The sequence below is a fragment of the Crinia signifera genome, chromosome 2 (assembly GCF_055691185.1).
Source record: "Crinia signifera chromosome 2, ASM5569118v1, whole genome shotgun sequence".
In the NCBI taxonomy this organism is placed as follows: domain Eukaryota; kingdom Metazoa; phylum Chordata; class Amphibia; order Anura; family Myobatrachidae; genus Crinia; species Crinia signifera.
The window spans coordinates 111325551-111347344 of NC_139218.1; the positions used below are offsets into that span (position 1 = coordinate 111325551).

The 21794-nt window shown below is 46.1% G+C and overlaps 1 protein-coding gene and 1 long non-coding RNA gene across 2 annotated transcripts in view; one reads left to right on the top strand and one right to left on the bottom strand.

The window, feature by feature from the left end:
- The window catches only part of LOC146059975 (uncharacterized), a 175331-nt gene extending 168737 nt beyond the window's left edge, over positions 1–6594 (top strand). The window contains exon 3 of the long non-coding RNA XR_014470341.1: positions 5771–6594. This is a non-coding gene — a long non-coding RNA (uncharacterized LOC146059975). The remainder of the gene's footprint in view (positions 1–5770) is intronic.
- Positions 1–21794, bottom strand: part of TSPAN2 (tetraspanin 2) — a 167342-nt gene that overhangs the window by 96148 nt on the left and 49400 nt on the right. The window lies entirely within an intron of this gene.

Consider the following 21794-nt stretch of genomic DNA (forward strand, 5'->3'; position numbering starts at 1 on the left):
CCGCCCCTCCCGGGCTCGCTGCGCTCGCCACGTTTCGGGTTGGCGTCAATAGTGGGGTGGCGTTAACAATGTGGGGGGGGGGGCATTAAACATACTTTTTAACCATATTCAATGTGAAATGGGCCATATTGGCCCATTTCACATTGTCACCTATGTAAAATCGATTTTCACATAATTTAACATTGTTCCCTATGGGAAAATCGCATTGATCGCGTCGGTCACATCAACGCGGGAAGCTACAGAGCCAGGCAGGAGCAATGGACGCGATCAACGCGATTTTGTCTTTCACCGGCAAATTAGCTGGTGATTGACAGAAAATCGGGTCCATCGCGTTGATTGTATGCCTTACATGCCTTAAACTTAAGGCATACAATCAACGAGATGGGCGCCGTGCTAGGAAACAAGTACCAAAGAAAATACTGTAACCAGCTTACACAGTTTTACAACTCTTGGTAACAGATGTAGAAAAGGCTTTGGGCAGATGCAGGCTGCTCATCACTATGTGGAGCAGCTGCAAACTCAGGTGCACGCCGAGTAGTTGCCGGGTGTGCTGTTCCAACTGAATACTCAGGGGCCTGGCGAGGATTTGTTGGAGGGTGTGCTGTACCAGCTGAATACTCAGGGACATGGGGAGGAATTGGTGGATGGTGTTGTTTTCCAGCCGGATACACTGTAAAATGATGTGGCACTGGTGGAGACTGTGATACACTGTGTGCCACCATGCTTCCCTGCCCTGGGGGATACAAATTGGTTTGCCCTCTGGTATACATTTGACAACTACCCTCAAAAGAATTACATGTGGCTGGGGCTGTGCATAGCCTTGTGTTCTACTTAAAAGGCTATTAAGGAACTCCAACTGTGTCTCTCGATTGTCGCAATTGTACGCTCATGCACACCAACAATCGCTGAAATGAAAGAGTTCTGTAGCTCACACCATACCTCCCAACATTGCCCTCTCCAGGAGGAACACAATGCTCTACTCATGGACTTCCCTCTCATGTATGATTACCATCACCTGTGTTGAACAGGTTAATTGATGAGATAGGTGCTTCAACACAGGTACATCAAGAGAGAAGTGCAGGAGCAGAGCATTGTGTCCCTCTTGGAGAGGGTCATTTTGCAAGGTGTGGTTCACGCTCGTGTGCTTGCATAGATTCATCCATTTCCTTCAGGTGTTCCAGCATTACGGCAGTCATTGCCTTTGTGGCTTGTTCCATCTTTGTGGCCTGCTTCTTCCGTTGTGGAACATTGTAAACTATGGGAAGAACAAACACAACACATTAGTACAGCAGCCTATAATATTGATTTTTCTGCACCTTTCAAAACTACATTGTTGGTGGCCATACACTAGGAACCCACCATAAGGACTGCATACCGGGTTCAGGCTGGTCAGGGGGGATTGCGGCCGACTTTTCATTCAGACCTGTTAGCAATGTTGCTGACAGGCCTGAATCAGATCCCTAATACACACATGCATGTTGGTGTTAATTTGATAGAAATACATAAATAAAAAAGCAGCGTGGGCCCATACGTGCTTGAATGCTATTCCCTCCTGCACAATAGCTACATGCTGCGACATTTTGTAGTTTTTAAAACTGTGGACTGTATTATATAGGTGTGTCGAATTTTAATTTAAAAACTTACTGTTGCTGCGTAACTGTGGACGTGGACTCTCAGTTCGGTGCGTCGCTTCACGGGCTGCACTACTACCTTCAGCACGGTGCGCTGTTCCAGGCGCTGATGGGGACGCTGATGGTGACTGCCGCAAAGACAACGGTGATGAAGCTTCACCCACTGTGGAAGTCTGCGAGAGAACTGATGTTTCCAGGACTTCATCTTGGACTGAGCAGGAATCCATTTCACTATCTATGGCCTCCAGATCAATAGGTGTTGCTGCTGCTGCTGCAGTATTATCTTCACACACACACTTGCTGCACTGCCAGGAAAAGTGCTGGAGGAGGACAGTGATATGGGGTTAGCCAGTGCAGAGTTCCCAAAGATAAAATGCCCAGTCCATGCGGGCCCCACCACTCTTCCTCCTATTTAGGTCATGGACGTGTACTGCTTCCGCAGGGCTTTCAGTTTGTTCACTACCTGTTGCTGGGTTTTGATGTTGCCACAGGCAGATAAGATTTTAGCGATGTTATAGTACACTGTCGAGTCCTTTACTGTGCCGGTGACTTGTTTTTTAATTTTCTCCTCTCCTCTCACAGCCAGCAGCTCCAGCACTTCTTCATCCCTCCAGTGCGCCATTTCTGCCCTCCTCGCATATAATGGACGTCACATGTCACCTGATTACATCCCCCAATGAGCTTGTTTTTTGGCATCATGTGTGAAAAACACAGGTCTGTGCTGCTCAGACTGACGTACACCCGTGTATTACCCAGGAAAAACCCTGCAAAAATCCCGTGTGTAATTACCGGGGCATAACACCCGGGAATTTCACAAAGACCCTTTCACACAGAGACGCGACACAGGACATTTCTGCTTGCCCAGGAAAATACCCGGGTTTTTGCGGCAATGAGAACAGGGTATAAGGTGTCATTTCTACTGTATTTAAATGGGATGTTGCTCAACCAATCAGATGCTATTATCTTCTTGAAGGTGCTAAATAAATAAAAAGTAGTTTCTTATTGGTTGCCCATAGCAACATCCCATGTGAAATAGAATTCCCCATTGTTACTTTAATTTACACATGAAGTGATATGTACACAGGAGTATATTGTACATTGGAAACAGGGTCCGGTCATTGGGTCAACAGCAAGTAGGTCGACAAGCATTAGGTCAACATGTATTAAGGTCGACCAGACTGTATGTCGACATGGGTTAGGACGACATGGTCTTTAGTTTGACACACGTATTAGGTCGACAGGGGGAAGGTCAACAGTCAAAAGGTCGACATGTGGTTTTTCACTATTTTTGAGCCAACATGTGACGACAGGTGGTATTTCATGCCTTACCATCCACTATGGCGTGGTGGTAGAATAAAATAGTGTGTGCCAAGTGTAGCGAGGCATGTGGCGCTACGTTTTTGTGTCCATGTTGACATTCAGGTGAAAAAAATGCGAAAAACCCCGTGTCAACCTTTTGACTGTCGACCTTCCCCATGTCGAGCTAATGCTTGTGTCGACCTAATGACCCTGTCGACCTAATGACCCTGTTGACCTACAGTCATGTCAACCTTAATGCATGTCGACCTAATGGTGTCGACCTTATACTTGTCGACCTACTTGCTGTCGACCGAATGACCCATACCCATTGGAAACATACCAGTCCACAGTCCATACTAAGAATTAATATTTTCGCAACCCGCTTTTCCAACTTTCCAATTTCAAATTAAGAGACATCATCATGACAGCAGCCAAACTGCAAGATGTGATTGTGATTGCATTTGGGAAGACTGTATATAATACAGTAATACCAACTCATTACTCCTTGGCTTTGCATGCACTTTGCAACTGTTTATTTCCAGTAAGTTACACTTTAGGTATTGACAGCAGCATTTCCTGTAACTTAGAATGGGCAAAGTATAGTCATAATGCAGGATACCTTGTTATAAATAAACACCTCTCGCTAAAAGCATAAATGGTCAGTGGTCTTGGGTGGCAGGACCTTTGTGTCTGCAACCATTACTGCATGTGATGTGACCTACACATATCCTCGACACACTGGTGTAATTAGTGATTACTTTACCCACAGCAAAAATTTAAAGGGATTACTACACTGTCCTTAGCTCCCTATTAATTGGCACTTTAATCGCCATTAATTGGCACTCCCACATTCTGATCAACATCATTAATACCTAAGACTTCTATGTCCTGAAGCATTATTTGTTACCTGTAAAAAATATATTAACCCCTTCAGTGGCATTCCCGAGAATTTTCCGGGCTGTGCCTCAGTGTCCAGTCTGGCAAGCCCGGAAAATTCTCGGATTGCCACTGTTTGGAGCCGGGCAGCGCTGCTGAGTTCACTCACTGATCTCAGGCATCTTCGCGCTGCCCGGCTCCCTCCCCTCTGTGGCGCCGCCTCCTCCCTCCTCCTCCCCTCCGGGTTTCTTATTGAAGTCCCCGGCGCTGGCTTATGACAAGCCGGCTGCCGGGGACAGGTACGCGGCACAGGGGGCGCAGGTCCGGGCAGCTGCTGATTGACAGTGCAGCGGCGCTGCCCGGACCCAGGGAGGTAGTGGTGTTTTTTTTAAAGTGAGCGCTTCCCATAAAAAACTCACCCAGTGGGGAGCGCTCCCCCAAAACCCCCCCACCACTGAATAGGTTAATAAGTAATGTTCTTTTACTAAGGCATATTGCAATTTTTAATAAATATTACTAATTACTAATAAACTTCTAATTATGTCACAAATACCAAAAAAAGTGTGTGTAGACAACAAGCCAACCATAGTGATTTATAGTGATGTATTAATGCTGCTTTCACACATCTCATGAATATGTGCATGGTACATAGCTGCCTACCCTCCTGCATTCTGCAGGAGACTCCCTGAAATAGCAGCAATCTCCCTCTCTCTCTCATTCGTCTAGCAATCTCCCTCATTTCACCTAGCCCACGTTACACTGTTAAATTTATTTGGGGAAAAGGAATGAAAAATAGATACATTTACATTGAATCATCAGTACCATTTCCCAGCACTTTAGCAAGTACAGTATCTCTTACTAACTGCTTTGGGGCTCATCTACATTTGGATATGTAATTTTACAAGATTCCTCTCAGATGCAGAAGTGCACATCCATGCTTCTAGGTGCCATGTTCACAATCTCCATGGGCCAGATGCACTAAGCTTCAAAAGTGATAAAATGGAGAGTGATAAAGAGCCAGCCAATCAGCTTGTACCTGCCATGTCACAGGCTGTGTTTGAAAACTGGCAGGTAGGAGCTAATTGGCTAGTTGTTTATCACTCTCCATTTTATCACTTTTGAAGCTTAGTGCAACTGGCCACATATATGGAACTAGACACACCCTTTGTAAGGTGCATGACAACCCCCCCCCCCCCCCCCCCAATGGGGTGCTGTGCAAAATTATACTACCAACTACATTCTCCCTGAAACTAGTTTTCAAAAGTAGGTAAGTATGGCATGTATACACAAACTGTATCTACCTATAGTACTGGGGGTGTGAGAAGTGGAAATATTACAGTGGGTTTGGAGAAGTTGCGGTGCAAATATTACTGGTGGCTGGAAAGGGACAAAGTACAGTAGTTAGGAAAGAACAAGTGGACTTGCAGAAATGGGGTATTTACAGTGCATTTAACAGGATTGGTAAGGGAAGAGTGGGGATAATTTTTTTGAATAGGAAGGCAGAGGTTTGCACAGTAAGATGGCAGCTGTGTAGTGAAGGGCATTTCACAGTGGGATGGGTGAGGATATTAAAGTGGCCAAGGAGAACGTTGCATTGGACAGGTGGTAACATAGTAGTGGACTGGGGAGAATGAAGGGTGGTGATATTACTGTGGGTTTGTAACATATGGCAGGATGGGGATATTCAGTGTCAGAGTAGGTTGCAGTGGCATGAAAGCATTACACAGTGAATTCTATTCTTCCAAATAGGAAACAGGAAGTATAGAAACTCATGGTAACAAGCAGAGGTCTTACACATGTACAGGTTCAAGTTGCCTAAAAAATATGTAGTGTTATTAATTCATTTTATGTAAGGACTGCTTGTAGGTAGGAAGGCCTATTTATTTTGGGGCAAATTGAGGCAAATAAATTAAACTTGTTGCTAAACTTTCGATATTTCATGTATCTATTCCTTTTTCAAACAGGGTCCCAAAATTCCAGGACCGAGCAAGCAGCAGCAGGTAGTGAAATCTGCAAATGTGCCAACTGTCTAGACTCTGATGGGACAGTCCTGAAGTAAAGTTAATGCCCCAATCAGTATGGACTTTGGGGCTAATTCAGTAAGCCCCGCCGAAGTGCCAAGATTGCTATAAGATTTTATTTGCACTTCTGTGAAACAAAACCCCAAAGTGTCATTGCATCTCAGAAGGATGAGGTCCCAGTTTAAGTGTCATCATCGGGCGTCAACAGAGTGGCTGCTTGACATCTTCCTAGGCCGCTGCAATTGGAAAAATGGAAGTCCTGCACATTCCTTCACAGCAGTAAAATGATCATAACGTGAATGTGTGTGTGCGTACATGTCATAGGGAATATAACTGGTAATGAATAATAAAGAAATAATACTTGGTGAGTTTCTGTCAAGTGGGGACATCAAGATTAGTCATGCAGAGATTGCTGTTGGAAACATGCCAGGTTTGTATTCATGGACTCAATTACATTTCTCACATACTCAGTGGTGCACGCAGGTGGGTCTTAGTACCAAGAAACAGACCCTCTGACAATATGTTTTCCCAGACATGGAGAATTTACTAAGAAGGCCAATTACTGTACATCTGATCCCGTGCACGGACGGGTACGACCGGTAAAAATACGAACGGAGAATACAGCTAATTTACAAAGCTGACATATTCTCCCGATTAATTTTTTCCAATGGTGTAGTGACTAGTTTTTGTTTCCCGACAGCCAAATACAGACGAGCATGAAGCATCGTACAGATCAGTTAGATCTGTGCAATGCTTCTTAATGTAACAAATAGAAAACTAAATAATAAAAAAAATGGCCTGGGATCCCCCTCCCCCATGAGCATAATCAGCCACGGGCTCATTGAGCTGTTCCTGGTTGCAGAAATACAGGGGGGGGGGGGTGGGGGGGTGTGGTGGTGGTGGAATCAAATGGGGTCCCCCTGTATTTCTACAACTAGGGGGGGGGGTGTGGTGGTGGTGGAATCAAATGGGGTCCCCCTGTATTTCTACAACTAGCACCAGGCTCTTGGGGACAAAAGGAGCAGGGGTCCCCCATATTTTGGAAACCAGTACTGGGCACAAACAGCCATCAGGGTAATGCTAGAGTGTCAAGTGTGTTAGGACAAGTGTGTGGACTAACCTAATTAACCATTTAGGAATTTAGGAAACCCCAAAGTTCCCACGCTTTTAGAGTGTGAAATCCCTCCCCATTCTAAATAGAAACAGAGCTCTGCTTGACTGACAGGTCAGTGCAGTATGGCTGGGTGTGGTATATAAACACTGACAGTTGGGATTCTGAGTCATTAGTCAGATGTTTTATTCCCCCTCTATGGGGTTCATGGACCCCCACGAAGAAAAGCTGCTGCCCGTCTGTCGGGCTTTTAGACGTCGGTGTAATGACTGTTGGAATACCGACTGCCGGTCAGTCATCCAGCACCCAGCATTGCCAATCTGGGGAGCGCTGCTGCTGTAGCACTTCCTGATTGGCTTCCGGGTCACACAGGAAACTGGCATTAGGGGGAAGGAAGCTTATTTGTATACATGGGCTTCCTTCAGTCTGTTTGGTACGATGGGTGCGATCTACACTGGATGAATGGTGAGTATAATTTTATTTTCACAGGTACCCTTTTGGATTCTATATGAAGAAGTGGACCGAACCTACATGATCAAGATAGGTAATTATGGAATTGTGAAGGGTGTAATAAAGTGTGTGTCTCATTTATTTCAGTATTGGTTCTGTAGTGGGACTACAAGCTCCAGCGGACACATTAATGCCCCGCATGCTGGAACTTGTGGTTCTCTAAGTCCCAGCATGCGGTGGAGGCTTGCTGGGCCTTGGAGTTCTACTAAAGAACCCAATATCTATTTTTAACACAAGCCTGGTGCTGATTATACAAATAATAGAGCTACAGAGGGAACCCATTTGATCCCCCCCCCCCCCTTGTATTGCTGCAACCAGGACCAGCTCAATGAGCCCAAAGCTGGTTATGCTCCTGGGAGGGACCCCACACTGTTTTTTCCCCCCATTATTTTTTTTTTTTTTTTTTTTTTTACACCGAGAAATGTGTAATACGCCTGGGAAATGAGGAGCATTTTCCAGTCATAATTTCTGCTAAATTACCAGCCGAATTCAGCTGTACAAATGATAATAAATAAGCACAACACCATAGAAATCATGGCCATATACGGCCGAGTTCTATCGATGGTATATTCATTTGTACACTACAATTCGGCTAAGCTGTTGCTAATTTACCAGCTGTATTTGACATGGAATGGGTACGAATACTTGCATTCATTTCAAACTCATTCAATCTTAGTAAATCTCATTCAATCTTAGTAAAATTCCCCTGGAGACAGCCTTGGCCAACAAGGCATATCGTACATTTAAGAGTGTCATTTCTATTACATCTGTATGCCACCCCTATAACATCCAGCATTTACTCCTTTTAGAATTCTTGAAAGCAATATGTTGGAGTGAAACAGAAAGATGCTTAGACCTGATTACCTTTACACTGGTTATCTATATATATATATATAAAAATCGATGTGTGCATGTATATATGTTCCCTATGGACTCCAAAATGGCGTGACCGATTTTGATGAAATTTTGAGGCAATATTTAGATTAGCCCAGCGGGTGATCCTGTGAAGTTTGGTAGAGATCGGATTAACAGAAATCTTTAAAAAAATGTTTTGCCAATTTTCACCAAAGTTGTGCAACGGAACCAGATTGACCATCAAAAAATTGTCACCAAATTTAATCGAGGCAACAATCATCAGTGGCAAATTGAAAGGCGATTCCATGCATACCGATGATTTCCAATGATTTACCATTCAAATTCAAGCGGCTCCAGTTCCCTTTGTGTCTTGCCTTTGCCATTACCATCAACAAAGCACAAGGCCAATTGTTGACTATTTCTGGATTAAATTTGGAAAATTCGGGGGAAATTTACTAAAGGAAATTTGTAAAAAATACGTGTATTTGTATCTAGAAATACACTTATTTTTGACATTTACTATCCCGAAAATACGGCAATTCCTATACGTATTGATGTGCTCTCAATACGAATACGAATTGCCGTATTTTTGGAATAGCAAATGTAAAAAATAGGTGTATTTCTGGATACAAATACACGTATTTTTTTACAAATTTCCTTTAGTAAATTTCCCCCTTCATGTTTTTCACATGACCAGTTGTATGTGGCTTGCTCCCGAGTTGGCACACCGAAAAATGTATACGTTTTTACTCCAAATAAAAACACAAAAACATTGTCTATCCGCTGGCCTTAAGATGAATTATTAAAAGAAATATAATTTCCCATTTGCCTTAAATACATGTGTTTTTTTCATCTTGGGTGTAGATAATTAGTGCTTCCCGTGCGAAGCCGGGGCAGGTTGCTAGTACACAATAGATGGGAACTTGACTGCTAAAAAGGACTTTACAGTATAATCAGTTTGGTAATTATTACATGAATCTTTACAGAATTCGTATTGCCAATATTATATTGCCCTGCACCGCAGAGGATAGCACGGCACTGTTCCGACTGCCTACCTCCGTTAGAGAGGGTCTGGGCAAATAAAACAATACTTGTGCTGAGTGTCGCTAATGCATTTAAATATGGCATCTACAGTTACTTTTAAAAATGGAGCCACAACATCATGGTAAACACCTTTAGTGCTATGACGGCCATTTTCTACACGTGGGTTGGGTCACCGGCTACAGCAATGTTACAGTGCATTTCCACAATGGTTTAAAGCAATTGAAATACATTGCTCCAACTTGTGTGCGCCATTTTGACCATGAGGTGTGTCAATTTCCAGAATATGCCCACTGCAAACAGCCCCTCATCTCAACACCAGCCCCTTAATTGTTTTTTTTTTTTATTTTTAATTGTCAAGTTCTTTTAACGTGTCTTTGTTAAAGTGCACAGATACTATATTTTACATATATGCTGGTAGACTGGATAGTCTTAAGTCATTTCTTTATCAACTATTCCAGATACAGTTTTCCTGAAAGTCTGGAAAAAAAAACAGAACAGGAAATGAAAGACTGTTAAACTGAAGTGAGATTACAGCTACCAGGTGCTTACAGTGACATTTCTATTGTTAGGCTGGGGTGGTGCTGAAACGTTCATTCCTTGAGAAATGAAACACAGGAAACTACAGTGCATTACATTAAGGATTTTTTTACCAAGCAACAACAATGGTTAGACATAACGTCTTTCAACGGGATGGAAACAGTACGATGAGCTGATATTTACTTGCTTTACAGTCATGTTATGTGCATGCTCACTGACATTCCGTACTGCTTGTTTAATATACATTATTGAGTACATTCTGCAAGCATGAAATTCAAAGCTGATTCTCTAACATTAACCCTTTAAGCATACTTGCCTACTTTTTGAAAACTAGTTTCAGGGAGATTATAGTTGGTAGTAGAATTTTGCACAGCGCCCCATTGAGGGGGGGTGTCATGCTCTACCCAAAGGACGTGTCTAGTTCCATATATCTAGAGATTGTGAAAAGAGATTGTGAACATGGCACCTAGAAGCGTTGGAGTGTAGTAGTAGTAGTACGTTTATTTATAAGGCGCCGCAAAGTGTCCGCAGAGCCGTACATAGCAAACAAAAAACAATTTACAAGGTAACATACAGGGTGTGTTGAAAAATACAGTATGAATAGGGGTATAGCTGGTAGAACTAAAATCAGCATCAGTTCAGAAGTAGGTGTCAAAATTGTTGAGGAGACTGAAGATGAAGTAGAGGAAGGGAAGAACAGGACATGAGCACAGGTGAGGTAAAGAGGTAGGGTGAGTACGTAAGGACGGAGGACCCTACTCATAAGAGTTAACATACTAAAAATATGTGGGTGTACGAACGAAAAACAATAGGATAAGTAGGAACGGAGGGGAACGAAGGCAGGATAGGAGGATCAAAAGAGGTTAGGAGGAGGGATAGGCTAGTCGAAAAAAGTGGGTTTTGAGGGAGCGCTTGAAGGAGGTAAGGGAATCAGAAAGCCTGATGGGTGGCGGGAGGTTGTCCAGTGCAGGGGGGCAGCGCGAGAGAAGTCTTGGACACGGGAGTGGTAGGAGGTGATTATGTGAGAGGTCAGTCAGCGGTCAGCGATGGAGCGAAGAGGACGGGAGGGAGTGTGGATAGAGATCAGTGAAGAGAGGTAAGGAGCGGTGGAGGAGGAGAGAGCCTTGTAGGTGGTGGTGAGGAGTTTAAAGAGAACTCGGAAAGGAATGGGGAGCCAGTGAAGAGATAGACAGAGGGGGGAGGCGGAGGTAGAGCGGCGGGAGAGGAAGATGAGCCTAGCAGCAGCGTTAAGAATGGATTGGAGAGGTGCGAGGCGGGTGAGAGGTAGCCCAGAGAGAAGGATGTTGCAGTAGTCAAGGCGGGAGATGACAAGAGAATGAATGAGAATTTTGGTCGCGTCAGTGGAGAGGAATGGTCTGATGCGTGAGATGAAAGCGGCAAGACTGTGAGAGAGCACGAATGTGGGGGGGGTGAAAGAGAGGGAGGAGTGTACTGCTACATCTGAGAGGAATCTTCTAAAATGACTTATATCCAAATGTAGCTGAGCCCCAAAGCAGTTAGTAAGAGACACTATACTTGCTAAAGTGCGTGGAAATTGTGCTCATGATTCAATGTATCTCTCTCAAGTGTAATGTGGACTAGGTGAAATGAGGAAGATTGCTAGACTAATGAGGGAGAGAGGGAGATTACTGCTATTTCAGGGAGTCTTCTTCAGAATGCATGAGGGTAGGCAGCTATGCCTTTGAATGCAAAGTGAATTTGGCAACATAGGTAAAAATTGGCAAGTAAACATTTTTTATTCATAATAATGACCTGTAATGTTTACCTTATATAGGAAACAGAATTTTTTTACACATATTTTTATTTAAATTTATGTAACAAATGTGATCAATGCTGGAGTTTTTAGCGGATATTTCCTCACAAAATGGTATTACAACTATTGGTTTAACCAAGTCTGAAAACTAACAGCTTGTGTGATCCTGGTTTACAATTGTTTGACTATGGGTTTACGGAGAAGAGGATATGTGACATAGTCTAAGGAATGTATGGTATTTGCCTTGCCACATTTTTATTTACCACTCCATATTGTGCTGTTTGGTCGGAAAAGAGGATCGTCTCCCATCATGTAGGGACATATCACTCCTGCTTTAACCTTTGGTGCCTGTGGAGGGAACATCCAACCTTCTGCTTTTCCCTGTGTATTTCTAGTGGTGTAGGGTCACCACTCTGGGTGTACCCACCTCAGGCTGCCTCACGCACTCTCTGTTTTTTCTCTCCACCTTTTGTCAGCGCAGGGATATTTTGTGTTCCCGGCTGTGACCGTGGTGGACCAGTGGAGGGCGCTGGATAGTTGAACGCAGGAGGTTTGATATGAGAAATACACAGGAGGATCAGGGCACTGTGAACCAGAGTGTTGGCGGAGACCAGGAACAGGGGCGCGGAGTCTAACCTGCCAGCGGTATTCACCAGGGAGCCCCGCAAGGAGCTTTGGACTTAGCTGCGTCTGACAGGCAGGTCGCGGCCCCCTGCCCTGGCCCTCTGGATGCAGGCTGGGGTGATGACACTTGAACTTGGAGAGCTCAATGAGGGAAGTGCAATCTGGGAATTGCTGGGGATGTCGACGTGAGATGTCGACCGTGGTGTTGACAGATGAGGGAAGGCCCCGGGGTACTTGCTGGAAGTATAGGACAGATGATGTAGTCACTATGAGAGCAGCAGGGAGTAGTCAACCCCGGAGTCGACAGAGTCTGTCGGCAGTTTTCAGGACCAGGTGGGAAAGTCACTGATGGGCTGAAAAGCCAAATGATGTTTGTAGCGGAACACCGGCTACTCAACTGCAGGGATGGAATCGCAGGAGTCTTCTGGAGATGGAGAGAACCAGGTAGTATCGCAGGGGTACGCTGGAGATCTCGGAGCCTTGGAAACTTCTCTGACACAGGAGATTCTGGGAACAGGTAAGCAATTGTTCAAGGCAAGGAATGAAGGCCCAGGGCCTGAGTTATATCCCCCTTGCCTTTCTGTGATTGGCTGCCAGCCGCAGCACTAATCAACACTGGGGAAAGACAGACACACCTGATTACTGCACAGGTGTGTGTGGGTCAGGGATCAGGCTGCAGAACTCAGGGAAGTTCACTGGAGACTTAATCACTGGGAATGCAGGGCAGCTGCAACAGCAGCAGCTAGGAGCAAACAGGCATAGAAACCTCAGAAACTGACTGAACCAAGTCAGGTTCATGACAGTACCCCCTCCTTTAGGGGTGGACTCCGAACACCCCAACGAACTTGGTAGGGACGGGAGGATCGGGCCCTTGAGGCTAGGACTCCACTATCGCTTAAGTTGCATCTAGTAAGATAGCCAGGGGCTTTTGGATAGCAACTTGTAGAATTCAATTTAATTTTTTCCTGAGGCAAAACATAGTTTTCATCTTCGGAACAGGTGGACCATCCATCATCGATGGAAACTGAATTTATCGGAGTATCATCCTGGAGAAAAACATGGTCGTGGAGGATAGGACCTCCTTGGAAAGGAATTTTATGCTGTGTACCCTCTGGACAGGATGTCACACATTCTTTGATATCTTCTCTGATCTGTGGCCATCCATCGGAGCGTTGCAGAGTCTCGAGGGTGTTTTGGGCACCAGGACGCCCGGGGAACAAAGATTTATGAACCCCTGACAACTGTCTTGGGCGGAGCTCAGGGGGCACAAATGTCTTACCAGAAGGAGGTGTAGGAGATACTTGCGTAGGAGCAAATGCGATGGAATCAGGAATGGGGTAGTCTTCCTTCATGGAGCAAGATAGGACATCAGTTTTTACACTCAGAGTACCAGAACGGCACATAATCCTATCATAGGGCTTGTTTTGTCTGAGCTGACGTGGAACCTCTTTTACTGGAGAGCGATGGGATTCTACGTCTCTGGAATCAATACAAGATCGGAGACCACCTTTTTTCTTTGCAGGGCAAACACCTATACCAGCAGGAGGATTAGAAGGTCGGACGAATCTCTTTTGAAGATTCTTTCTATTACCAGATTGCATGGCCTGATTCTTAGGGACTGATACCGGGTAGGTACGGCCTTTAGGAGGAATTTTCCCTGGGCGCAAATTGATGGAGCAATCCCACTCCTGAGGTGGTGGCAGGGTATCGGCAGCATGCTTATCCATAAGGTCTCTGTAGGTGTCAGGCCAACCAGGAAATGGTGCGACATTCGTGGAACCGGTTGGTAGCGCCGGAACAGTACAATGCTGACGACAATATGGACTCCAATGTTCCAACTGTAAAGTGGACCAGTTGATACTGGGGTTATGGAGTCGGAGCCATGGAAGCCCCAGCACAATGTCATAGGATGCTTTGGGAATCACAAAGAATTTTATTAACTCTTGATGCAAAGTACCAACTTTTAAAAGGACAGGTTCAGTACGGAAATGAACCTCACTGCCAGGAATCTTGCTGCCATCCATCACGGTAACATAGATAGGCGGAGATATGGGTACCAGAGGAATTTTCAACTTGGAGACAAGGTCATAAGAGATGAAGTTTCCACCTGACCCGGAATCTGCTAGGGCAGAACTGGGTATGGGTCCGGCTGGAGTCTCGAGGGACACTGAAAGGACAAAGTCATTATCGTGAGGAGATTTCACAAGTTGACCCAACCTGATTTCTCCATTGCAGGTCAGGCCTTGGCGTTCTCCTGAACGCTCAGGACAGGCATCAATGAAATGATTGGAAGCAGCACAATATATACACAATCTATTGCGCTGCCTGCGGGCACGTTCGACAGGAGTCAGGCGTGATCTACCAATTTGCATGGGTTCTTCACGGTCAGGAGACACAGAACGTGATTCAGGAATCTCTCTAGGAATTAACTTCTTTTGTTTTTCAAGACCTCTCTCACGGAGGCGTAAATCAATCTTGACACATTGGGAGATAAGGTCTTCCAACCGATCTGGAAGATCCCGGGTTGCCAGCTCATCCTTGATGCGATCTGATACTCCTAACCAGAACGCAGCTGTCAAGGCTTCATTGTTCCACAGTAACTCGGATGCCAAAGTCTGAAAGTGGACCACATATTGCCTTATGGGCCGAGATCCTTGTTTGACCTGAAGGATATCTGTGGAAGCAGAGGCTGAGCGACCTGGTCTATCAAAAATACGGCGAAAAGTCTGGATAAACATGTCATAGTCTGCAAGGAGAGGATCAGACTTCTCCCACAGCGGTGATACCCATTCGAGGGCAGTTCCGGAAAGCAATGAGACGATATATGCAATCTTTATTCTAGCTGTGGGGAAGTTGTGAGGTAACAGTTCAAATTGAATTTGACACTGATTAATGAATCCCCTGCAGGTTTTGGAATCACCGTCGTATTTGCTTGGTACCGGCAATTGGAGACTGGAATGGGAAGTGGGTGGTAAAAAATTTTGGACAGTCGACACATGAGTTGACAATGACTGCTGCATTGTATCCAATCGACTGGATACCTCTTGAAGATATTTTATCACTCGCTGCTGAGTGGCTTCTTGAGTCTCTATCCGAGCGGTAACATTTTGGATGACCGCTGGTCCCACACTGGGGTCTTGAACCGAGTCCATCGGCCTTGAACAAACTGTCAGCGCAGGGATATTTTGTGTTCCCGGCTGTGACCGTGGTGGACCAGTGGAGGGCGCTGGATAGTTGAACGCAGGAGGTTTGATATGAGAAATACACAGGAGGATCAGGGCACTGTGAACCAGAGTGTTGGCGGAGACCAGGAACAGGGGCGCGGAGTCTAACCTGCCAGCGGTATTCACCAGGGAGCCCCGCAAGGAGCTTTGGACTTAGCTGCGTCTGACAGGCAGGTCGCGGCCCCCTGCCCTGGCCCTCTGGATGCAGGCTGGGGTGATGACACTTGAACTTGGAGAGCTCAATGAGGGAAGTGCAATCTGGGAATTGCTGGGGATGTCGACGTGAGATGTCGACCGTGGTGTTGACAGATGAGGGAAGGCCCCGGGGTACTTGCTGGAAGTATAGGACAGATGATGTAGTCACTATGAGAGCAGCAGGGAGTAGTCAACCCCGGAGTCGACAGAGTCTGTCGGCAGTTTTCAGGACCAGGTGGGAAAGTCACTGATGGGCTGAAAAGCCAAATGATGTTTTCTGGAGATGGAGAGAACCAGGTAGTATCGCAGGGGTACGCTGGAGATCTCGGAGCCTTGGAAACTTCTCTGACACAGGAGATTCTGGGAACAGGTAAGCAATTGTTCAAGGCAAGGAATGAAGGCCCAGGGCCTGAGTTATATCCCCCTTGCCTTTCTGTGATTGGCTGCCAGCCGCAGCACTAATCAACACTGGGGAAAGACAGACACACCTGATTACTGCACAGGTGTGTGTGGGTCAGGGATCAGGCTGCAGAACTCAGGGAAGTTCACTGGAGACTTAATCACTGGGAATGCAGGGCAGCTGCAACAGCAGCAGCTAGGAGCAAACAGGCATAGAAACCTCAGAAACTGACTGAACCAAGTCCGGTTCATGACACCTTTGTTGTATTGATCTTTCTCCCACAGTTTGGTCAAGATTTCTGGTAACTGGGAGGGTCACCTGACTTTCTGAGAGCCTCTCAGCCATTCCGGTAGAGTAGGCAAGTATGGATGCATTTGTTATCCATATTCACACTCAAGTTACATCACATGAACCAGGTGTGGGATTTATATAGGCTTACCATACTGTGGGGGAGATTCTCTAAGCTAAAAATGTGGTAAAAACCCTGTTATCAAGGTTTTTACCGCATTTTGGGATGCACTAAGCATCCCCTGCCGGGTTACCCCGGCGGGGGGCATCGCCAGAAAAATCTGGCGATGCCCCATAGAAGCCTATGGGATTCAAACGCATCCCATTGCCGCCCTGCAACGACCCCCCGCCACCCCGCACGGACCCCTGCCGCCCCGCATCGCCCCCTCACCTGTGTCCGGGCAGCACAGAGCATTGCTGCCCGGACCTGTGACTTCCTCCCTGCACTGAACCTCTTCCGGGTGCAGGGAGGAGGAGAGCCCGGTGCAGCAGCAGCAGCGCCGGGTAAGGGAGGGAGGGGGGAGCCACCGGGACCTGCTGGGACCCGGCGACTCTCACCGCAAAGGACAGCTCTTAACTTACTGTCCTTTGCCATAATTATCGCATATGTTAGTGCATATGCGATAATTATGTATGCGAATAGGGGGACGGAGCTGAGCGGCGAATATTAGAGAATCTCGCCCTATCCCTTTAAACTAGGATTTACATAGGTTCTGTGGGTGATTAACCAGGGTTGTCGACCCTCCCGGGATTCCCGGGAGTCTCCCGAAAATCGGGTCCCCCTCCCGGCCCCTCGGAAGCGTGGACAACCCTTCCAGAATCTGGGGGACCCCCCTGAGCCCTCCGAATCGCGGCATGTAAATGCCGCAATCCGCGGGTCTCAGAGGAGGGGGCAGAGCTAAAATGGCACAATCGTGTCATTTTAGCCCCGCCCCCTTCATGGAGATCAGTCATTTCTCCTATTTCCCGTAATGGGGGTGGGGCTTAATGATGTTACATTCAAGCCCCGCCCCCCGATTGGGTAAGGAAAGTCTCCTCTCCGGGCTTCTCCCGGAAAGGAGCATTTAAAAGTCGGCAAACCTGTGATTAACACCAGGTTAAAAGCAAATTTGAAATCATACAGCCACAGAACCTGTTTAATTCATTAGTATCCCAGTTGAAAGGGGCAGTTTAGCATGCCCAGATTTATAGGGCATTCAGTATTGTTTATAAAATAATGACCCAAAATGTGAATGCCCTGAATAAAAACAGGACATCGGAATCCCCCGAGTACCATAACTGCCAACACATAAAGATGTCTGTTAGGCCACTGCTCAGTAAATTCCTGTCAGGATTTTTACAAGGAGAAGGAAATTCTGAATTACAGTGACTTCTGTTCTGAACATCAATGAATGTTTTCTTAACATCCTTAACTGTGCTGTGTTGGTCATCCAACATCGCTGACAGTCAAGAATTCCTTCTAAGGCTGTCCAAAAACCTGAACTGACACATGAGTGCTGCTCTATGTTATTTGGTCTGAAACTATAGCAACATGAACGGCTACAGTTTAGAACTGTTTACTTAAGGACTTCTCCTACTCTGCGGTTACACAAATACAACACACTCAGATAAAACAAGGTATTTGGCTTCCGTGTTTTACAATCAGGTAAAAATGCAGAAAAGTAATACTGTAGTTGAATAATAATAGTGTAATAATATGATTATAATAGTTGAAACATGTCCTCCCATATGTACATTAGCATCCTGCTTCCCGAATTGTGCCTCTACCCCCCCCCCCCCTCCCTATGGGTGCCACTGTCTCCCACCTCTCCATGCGTGCCTATGATCTCCCCTCCCTATATCGAACTCTGCCTCCTGCCTGTGCAAGCAAGCCTCTGTTCACCTCCAAAAGAGTGCCTCTTACCCCATAGAGTGCCTCTTACCCCATGAGTGCCTCTTACCCCATGAGTGCCTCTGCCTACCTCCCCATATACATCTATCATCTTCCCCATATGTATGTATGCCTCCTGTCCCCATGAATGCCTCTGACACTGCCTCTCCAATTGTGCCTCTTATCTCCTCTCCATGAGTTCCTCTGCCTATCTCCCATGTATGCATGTTATCTTTCCTTCCAATATGTGCCTCTGACCTCCTGCATGCATACCTCTAACCCTCCCTCCCAGTGACGGCTCCTGCTATTGGGCTGCAGGACTGCAGCCCCTCCAGTGAAAACCAGGAGGTTTCCAGTGTAAAACAGACAGCCAGCATCAGAGCTCCGTTGTGCGCGCACGTTCATGGGTGTGCACGGGCGCGTTCGTGCAAGAGGGTGGTGCGCATTCTACACAGAGGGGGTGAGGGATCTACCTCTGGAGCTCTCTGATGGCTGTCTGTGTCTCTCCCAGTACTAATGCATACCCTCCAACTGTACCGAATTTGCCGGTACAGTACCGTTTTTAAACAGTCTGTACCGGCAAATTCAAATCGTACCGAATGTACCGATTTTCCCCGCAGCCATCAGGTATTACCCACTGTAGTGTGCTCAATCCTCCTGGCTCCGTCTGAGCTGCGCCAGCTCTCCCCTCCCCCAGCTCTCACCTCCCCCTGCGCCAGCTCTCCTCTCTCCCCCGTTCCCAAGAGTGCAGTGCGGACCGGCCCCGTGCTTCATGACGTCACGGGCCGGCACCGCGCACTCTATTGACTCAGCCCTCAGTCTCCACATGCGCAAACTGTAACTGTGAATCTGCGCTGCCTGAGGGCTGAGAGGGAGTGCAGTGGCTAGCCCCGGCGGCGGGCGCATGTGACGGAGGATGATGGGAGCCTGTCACTTCACATAATAGTCTTATGCAGCAAGTAGGTGGCTCAAGTTTGAATTATAAAATATATTATCTCCTCACTGTGTGACATGTGTGCACCTGCTGCAGGCTGCAGCTCATGTCACATGGTGGCTTGGTGGGCTGCTGGTATATTAAATAAGTGTGTTTAATATACTTATTTATTAAATAAGTATATTAAACATACTTATTTTTATATGCCAGCAGCCCACCAAGCCACCATGTGACATGAGCTGCATGATATGTAGTAGTTGGTGTACAGTAGTCACATTCGGGGGGGCGTGGTTACACCCCTTTCCCCCCATGTACACGCCCCTTTGTTCATGGCCACGCCCCCTTGCTGAATGTGTACCGATTTCTTATCTGCAAATGTTGGAGGGTATGCTAATGTATCACACATCTTTCCTGTCAGGAGTCACAACACCAGGCTCCATGTGTAACCTCCTCTCATGTGGGGAGTTCTGCATGTAGTAGCTTCCTAATGGAAGCTGCTACTGCCCATCATACAAAGGACTGAGAACTCCTCCCCTACTTAAGCTGCCAGTACATGGAGCGATGACAGCAATAGCTTTCCAGCAGGAAGCCATTCTGTGCACATCACCAGAGCTACAGTGCTTCCATGGGCTGCTGCCTGTGCAGCCCAGCAGAAGCAAATCTGCAGCTGAAGGAAGGTATGCATTGTACCAGAGAGGTGCATGGAAGTTTTTTTTATTTTTATAATATTTGAGCCTATGTGAATAATATTTATTTAAACTATTATTTGTGTGTAGATCTTTAATAGGAGTATATTTTGTGTACTTTAATTAATATTAAAGTTATTCAAAGTGTATATTTTGCTCTGTACCTGTGTTTGTGTGCATAAGGGTACATCATTTATTTACAGTATATGCACAAAAACACTGGTACAGAGTAGAGATGTGCGGCGGCCACTTTTTCGGGTTTTGGTTTTGGATCTGGATCTCCCTTCGTGTTTTGGATCTGGATTGGTTTTGGCAAAACCACCCTTGTGGGTTTTGGATCTGGATTTTTATGAAAAAATGCTAAAAATGGCTAAAATAACAGAATTTGGGCCTGTTTTTGCCCCTAAAGTATTATTAACCTCAATAACATTAGTTTCCACTCATTTCTAGTCAATTTTGATCACTTCACAGCTTACAAAATTGTTTTCATTTACTGTAGTTGGGCCAAAAGGGTATACCGAGGTAGCTGGATGACTAAGCTAAGCGACAGCAGTCGGCATCACATACATGTGGACCTTACACTTCCAACCTGGCAGAGCGGCACTGCAGGGGCAGACAGGGTGGCAGTTTAATAAACTATCCCAAAAAAAGAGAAATGCTCCAAACAGCAAATACAAAGAGGTATCGGCCTTGTCATGACTGGTGGTAGCAGCTTCAGCACTCCCACTATTTCCTCCTCCATCATCCTCCAAATTTTTTTTATTTTATTTATTACTTTTATTTCTTTTTCTTACTTTACACTGGACACAGCCTGTCACACTGGACACAGCCCCTTGGACACTGGACACTGCCCCTGGACACAGCCTGTCACCCTGGACACAGCCCCTGGACAATGGACACAGCCTCTGGACACAGCTCCTGTACACTGGACACAGCCGTCACACTGGACACAGCCCCTGGACAATGGACACAGCCTCTGGAGACCGCCCCTGGACACAGCTCCTGTACACTGGACAATGGATATATGTCACGCTGGACACTGGATATATGCCGTCACACAATGGTTAGATGTCACACTGGCCACTGGATATATGTCATCACACTGGACACAGGATATATGTCGTCACACTGGACACAGGATATATGTTGTCACACTGGACACTGGATATATGTCGTCACAGTGGACACAGGATATATGTCGTCACACTGGACACTGGATATATGTCGTCCCACTGGACACAGAATATATGTCGTCACACTGGACACAGGATATATGTCGTCACACTGGACACTGGATATATGTCGTCACACTGGACACTGGATATATGTCGTCACACTGGACAATGGATATATGTCACGCAGGACACAGGATATATGCCGGCACACATTACATGTCACACTGGACACAGGATATATGTTGTGACTTGTGACACTGGACACAGGATATATTGTCGTCACACTGGACACTGGATAGATGTCGTCACACTGGACACAGGATATATGTCGTCACACTGGACACAGGATATGTCGTCACACAGGACACAGGATATATGTCGTTAGTGACTCGTGACACTGGACAATGGATAAGATATAGGCCGTCACACTGGACACAGCCCCTTGTATTACTGCAGCCCCTGTACACAGTGTACTACTCAGCAGCGGTGTAGCTAGGTGCCATGGTGCCCGGAGCAAGGGCATATTTCGCGCCCCCCCCCCCCTACCCCGCTAATGAATTGGGGGCGTGGCTAACATGTGTTTGCATGTTACATTTGAAAAGAAAAAAATTAAAAAATAAGACACTATATAAGACGCTGTAACGGAATCTGCTGCGCTATATAAGACGCTGTAACGGAATCTGCTGCGCTATATAAGATACTGTAACGGAATCTGCTGCGTTACATAAGACGCTGTAACG